A 6,548-nucleotide genomic window follows, 5' to 3' on the forward strand; every position below is an offset into this window, starting at 1 on the left:
ACAACGAAAAAGACGCATACACGGACACTTATAAATTGTCAATTTACAATAAAAAGTTTAAAAATAAAATAAACTCGATGAGGAAAACATAAATATTCTGGGTAAAGCTCTTGTGCATACAATGGCCTTGCAACTGGAGAATTCCACTTTTTTTTTTTGTAGAGGTTTTTGCTATAGGGCACATGTGCTCGCCAGAAAGACAAAGAGAGACAGAAAGTGAGAAATTGGGAATGGCCACACTGCAACCCCTTCTCCTCCATTCTCCTCTCAGGATCTTGGGCACACGCACATGCGCCTGGCATGAGTTTAAGCTACCAGTTCAGGACTTGAACCACAGTCGACTACAATGGTAGTCCAGCGACATAGCCATTACACCAACTGCTGATCCCAAAAGAATTCCACTCTTAACGAAGTAGTCAAGGAGCCATCCGTGGACCTCCCTGAGCACACCTGGTGCTTGCATATGACCTATAATCTAAGGAGTCTTAGAAAGTCTATTCAATGGGAATGACTCTAAAAAAAGATAATGCCTTCCAGTTTGTTTGAAATAAAAAGTCAAAATAGTTAAAACTTCTAACCAAGGGAACCAGCAGTTAGTGTAATGGCTATGTCGCTGGACTCCCACGTAGTCGACCACGGTTCGCGTCCCGGACCCGGTGGCTTAGAACTCACGCCGGGCGCGTGTGTGTGCGTGCCCAAGATCCCTAGAGGAGAATGGAGAAGGGACTGTGGCGTGACCATCCCCCCTGGGGGGTGATTTCTCGCTTTCTGTCTCCATGTCTCTCTCTGTCTGTCTGGCGCCCTATAGCAAAAACCTCTCCAAAAAAAACCTTCTAACCAACTATGGTTGTACACAGGTAGCACCACTGCTTAGGAGGGAGTAAGCCACACGAGAGGTCTGTTTGGTTTCTGGGCCATCTTGAACAGGTTAGGTGTGTGCCTGTAATCCTAACCGAGTTGCTAGGACAAGGAAGATCACCACACAATGAGATCTTGTAAAAAAAAAATACCTATCTGCCTGTGTGTCTTGTTTTCTTATAAAGGGAAAACAAAAACAAAAACAAAAACACACACACACAGCAGGCTAAACACAGTGTGGAAGGGTTTGAATACCAGGTCTGAAGCTTGAAAAATATGCAGGGCACCCACACAAATGCCCAGGATCCTGAATGGAAGGAAAAATGGAGGGAAGGAGATTGTGGCATGACCAGGCCTGCTTGTGGGGAGCTTTCTTTCTCTATGACATGCACATGTACCCTCTAGCATGAAAAAATATATATATTAAAAATACAGGGCTGGCAGGTGGCATGCAGGTTAAGCACTGGATTCCAACATGGCTGACCACAGGTCAGGTATCGAACCTGATGGTTTGTTTTTTCACTTTTTCTCTCTCATCAAATTCAGTAATAACAATAATTAATAAAATTAAATACTTTAAAAAATTAGAAATCAAACAACATAAATTTCTAATCTTTAAAACACACTAAGAAAAGGGCTCAAATGAGGAATACCTTAGGAAAAGATAAGCAACACCAGGGGACATCATTTCCCATGGTACTTAGATTAAGGTCAGAGAAGCAAGTGGAAGCTAAGCTTTGCCCTTAGATTAGAAAGATGTTTTGGTTTCTTATTTTAATCTTTTTTTTTTTTTTCTAAAAGGTACATGCACTCACTGGAGACAGAGAGAGAGAGAGAGAGAAAGCACTCCCAAGGGGAGAAGGCCACAATCCCTTCCCCTTCATCTCTCCTCTCAGAACCTTGAGCATGCACGCACACATGCCCAGCACGCTTTTCGTCACTGGGTGTGGAACTTGGACTACACAGTTGACCTTGTGAGACCCAGTCATCCTAACCACAATACCTTGAAATGGCCCTCTTCTTTTAATATTCCTTATGACATCAAGTTATTCTCTAAGCACCATAGTCTGAATCCTGTTAAATGATCATTATGTCTGTGGGTAGCACAATTGACAAATTTAATGTTGTAAGAGTTGGCTATAGGACAGTTAAGAGAATAAAAACAGATAAACAAGTTAGAATTTTAAGCTCAAGTCATGTATCAGAAACACTGTGTTTTTCTGTTAAGTCTATCATTTTTACTCAAGTTGTATGACAGAAGTGTCTGCCTTCATAAGAGAGAAAAATACTTTTAAATTAGTATGTCGGGGGACCAGCAGTTAGCATAATAGCTATGTCGCTGGACTCCCACGTAGTCAACTGCAGTTCGAGTCCCGGACCTGGTGGCTTAAACTCACACTGGGCGAGTGTGCATGCATGAGAAGGGATTGCAGCTTGGCCATCCCCCCTGGGGGGGGTGATTTCTCGCTTTCTATCTCTCTGTCTCTGTCTGTCTGGCGAGCGCATGTACCCTATAGCAAAAACCTCTACAAAAAAAAAAAAATTAGTATGTCAGGACTTATTCTATTCTATTTTTTCTATTCCCTACTTCTTACATCTCAAAATAGCTTTAAATAAAATAGTTTAAATACACTGATATGAGCACTTCTACAGCAGCCAATAAACCATAATGTGAATTAAAAAATAAATAAAATCTTGCTTCTTCTATCTTCTACAATGAGTTTAAGTTCTAAGAGAAATTAAGTTTTCTTCTAGGTGTGTTTTTACCTAAAACACTAATGCCAAGAAATGTAGACCTGGATGGTCTATAGCAAAATAAATGGGGACTACTGTAAATGCGAATTCTTAGGACCTACCCCAATCCAAAGCAGGAAATCTTTGGAGGCAGAGTCTGAAATTTATCATTTTAATAAGCACACTTGATCTCTTGTGCAAATAAGAGCCAGTAAAACTTCGTTGGTCTATAAATGCAGGTCTTTTTAACACAGTTACGAGCAGCTAAATAAAAACTCTACAAGTGGGCCACCAGGTGGCATGGTGGCTAAGGCAGGTGGATCCCACACAGCCCATTTGGCAGTTCAAGGCCAGGACCCAGCGGTTTGAAAAACAAGCTGGGTCCATGTGCATGGCTGCCCCAAATCCCAGCAGACAAATGGAGAAAGAATGGTGGCAGGCTATTCCCTCTACGGGGTGATTTCTCTTTCCCCCTTTGTCTCTCTTCAGTGAACATACACACAGTCTACAGCAAAAAGTAAAAAAAAGGAAAAAAAAAAACTCTTCAAGAGACTTTAATTACTAAGCAACATGCAATTATGTGAATTTGGGACTAGGTTTCAGTTTTATTTTCAAATAACCAAATAAATAAACGGGAAAAACCATAAACTGTAGCTAATCTATTCTTCCCTTCCAAATTAATTGACTGGAAGCTCTGAATCAATGGAGCAAAACTGTAGGGGAAAATTATAATGGGAATTAAGTTTGGGAACAAATTACATGGAGGTAAAAACAAGGCTCTTCAAATTTTATTTAATTTCCAGGAGTGGTAGCTAATACTTCTTTGTCTCAGCCTGCTTTCTAAGACCAACACCTAATACCTTACAAAGCAGTTTTGAATTACTGTTTAAAGATCCATGTCTACCTAAGGTTTATTATGTGTGCTCAGCTGATATTACCAATAGAAACATTTAATCTTTTAAAAAGCAGTGCCTATCAAACAATGAACTTAAGAAAAACTTTTCCCTTGTCTTTACATTCCAGTTTAATTAGAACACAGGGAGATATACTGTATACTTCCATTTACTCTGTTCAGTTCAGTTTGGGCAAACAAATCATTATAACACAATGAATGCTTCCCAAACTTTCATGGCCACTCTGATAATTTTAACAAGATCCTATAGGATCTTGTTAAAAAGCAAATTCTGATTCAGTAAGTGGGGTGGGCTCTGAGATTCTAACACTTCCAACATGCTTTCAGGTGAGGCCTATGCTGCTTGTCAGAGACTCAACTTCTAGAAGCAAGGAGACAGATGATCCATGTAAGATATCTGTAATTAGGCTGACAGATGCCTGGAAGAGTTCCTTTTGTTTAATGCAAGACTCACCATTCAATTCAGAGCTTTCACATGCTAAGAGTGTATTAACTTAAATCTTCATTAGATTAGTTTTAATAAAATAAACATTGAGATCAGGTCTGTCTCTACCCTTACTATCAACTCACTTTAACTCTTTCAGAAGTGAGATGACCTCCTCAGAGCCTGTTTCCTCACGTAACAATCCTGAGCATTATCAGGATCAACGAAAATAACGCGAGACAATAAAACAATGCCAGCAACAACAAGACACGGACAATACTTATACTGTGAATTCTGCCAGGTGTTGAGATATCTTCTGCACAGTCCTGACACTTCAGTACACTAGGCAGGTATGACGAAGGGACTTGCTAACACGAACGCCTTCCTAGAACAATTTTTAAGACAGACGTGAACACTAGTCTCTCTTGAATTATGACAAACCTAACCATGGCCTTCCGCTCTTTGGAGACATGCAGCTGCACAAAACTAACAGAAAGTTACAGCGAACGATCTGAAGAGAGATGATACGTTTGCCAAGGTTCGTAAAAGTCTGATATAAGGGGTTCAGTAAAAGCTAACAATTTCACAAGGCACAAGTGCGCAGCGAGTTTTAAAGAGGCTCAGTGGAGCGCACTGCAGGATTCTGACAAGGCAGTCGGGGTACCCCCGGTTCCTCCCCGGTCGATTCTCCGCCTCGGTTCAGGGCCCGCTTTGCGCGGCCTGCCCAGTTGCACCGCTTTGTCTGCCGCCCCTAGACCCCACATACCGCTCCAGAGCTTTAGAAGGCCAGAGCCTGCCGCACCATCCGGGCCACACCGCGAGGCACGGGGACCCAGGAAGTGCGGACCAACCCCCTCCGTTGGGAAGCCCAGGTCTCGGTGACTGCAAACAACCAGGCTCACTCAAGGAGCCAAAGACCGAAGGAGCTGGTGGCAAAAAGCTCTGCAGACTCTCCCAGTGACCCTGGAACTCCCGTCAGTTCTGCTCTTCTATTGGCTGATCGTCAATTCAACGCGAGGATAAAATATCCAATCAGCGATGCTCTTCTTAGACTAAAGCGTTCATTGGTGATCTAAGAAAATGCTCAAAGTGTGCTGTGGACGGGTCCAATGAGGACCCAGGAACACTGGTTTGGACCTAGCGACTCTCCGTCTAAAGCACCTACCCGAAGGAAAGTGATCTGGCTGAGAAAGGCTACTACGCCTTGCAGCGTTCAGGCGGTGGTGAGTATAGTTTCGGATTTTCCATAATTCAGAGTGGATTCATCATCGTCCTTACCAACCCATGTAGTTCTAATAAAGCAGTTCTTATTATTCCATTCACTTCTGCGGGTCTTTATTCATAAGCCTTAAATGTTTAAAAAGTTTTTACGATAAACGTAGGCATAGTATTAGGGGTTCCTTGGATTTCGTCCATTTCTAACTGGCGTTCACTTTCTAGTAATGCTAAGGACGCAAGTATAGGTATTTTTTTTAATATTATCTAATTTTATTTGTTGTTGTTACTATTTTTTAAGTTGACCAGAGAGAAAGGGAAAGGGAGAAAGCAAGCCGTCAGGTCCGGGACTCAAACCGTTGTCTGTCACGTGAGAGTCCAGCGCCTTAACTAACACGCCACCAGCCGGTCTCCAGGTTTATTTTATAGTAGTAGTAAGGGTTTTCTTGGACTGAATTTTTCTTGTTTGTAAGGGGCTTCTGATCAGAGAGAATTTTCTTCACTTAGTCATGAGGTATTGTTGTTTGCTTTCTAATTTACCACAGGGCCTGTGTGATCCCTGGGGAGAGATAAAGGTGGGGTGAGGAGGGAATGCAATCCCCTCTATCTAGTTTATCAAAGTAAGGAATTAATTATATACTTATTTTGATCACTGCAGTCAATGAAGTTTTTATTTGGTATAGATTTTATTTTTCAAAGTATTAGGCTATTATAAATTTAATATAAATCCTCAGGCCAACCTTTGAGAATAATGCATACATTGTACTCAGTAATCCAATATGTAGATTCTGGATTCACCCTTTAAACTTTGAATCTGCCATGAGCTCATACACTGAATGTAGAAGGAATTTACCAGGCTTCTAATGGGGAGACTGTGAGTGAGAATAGACCCCCTGCGTGTGCTGTGCTAACTTCTCCTATACTTTGTAAGTAAATTTAAAAACAAAATGGATACTTGGGGACCAGCAGGTGGTGTGGTGGTTAAGGTGCTGGACACTCCCACGTGGCTGACCACCATACAGGTCCAGGAGCTGGTGGCTTGCTTTCTCACTTTCCCTCTGTGTGTGTGTGTGTAAATTAAAATAAATGAATGAATAAATAATTTTTTTTTTAAAAAATGGATACTAGTACTTCAATTTCTTGTGTTCCTTTGTTCTTTGTTATCCTTCCTCCTAGTAAATTCAAGAAGAAAATAGCAAAACAATCATTGGTGTTGCACACCATTTGACATACAGGGTGCAAAAAACAAGTCTGGCATAGTTTCTGCTACTCAAAGCCACAAGAAAGAGTGGTAAGTGATCACTGAGTCTAAAGAAAAAAAGAGATGATGCATAATATTCAGCGGTAGAAGCACCATCCTCATCTGTAACAATTAACTAGGCCTGTCAACCTATCAACTGCTGG

General features: G+C 41.4%; 1 protein-coding gene across 2 annotated transcripts in view; it reads right to left on the reverse strand.

Moving 5' to 3' along the window:
• The window catches only part of ARMC1 (armadillo repeat containing 1), a 64,086-nt gene extending 59,197 nt beyond the window's left edge, over positions 1 to 4,889 (reverse strand). Inside the window, exons 1-2 of one of the 2 annotated variants that reach the window (XM_014588577.2) lie at positions 4,696 to 4,889; positions 4,205 to 4,314 (exon numbers count right to left, since the gene is read on the reverse strand). The gene's annotated coding sequence lies outside the window, so the exon portion shown is untranslated. The remainder of the gene's footprint in view (positions 1 to 4,204; positions 4,315 to 4,695) is intronic. The other variant, XM_006150433.3, reaches the window with a different exon arrangement.
• Positions 4,890 to 6,548: the final 1,659 nt, after the last annotated feature.

Source organism: Tupaia chinensis, unplaced genomic scaffold (assembly GCF_000334495.1).
Source record: "Tupaia chinensis unplaced genomic scaffold, TupChi_1.0 Scaffold000288_2, whole genome shotgun sequence".
Classification (NCBI taxonomy): Eukaryota; Metazoa; Chordata; class Mammalia; order Scandentia; family Tupaiidae; genus Tupaia; species Tupaia belangeri.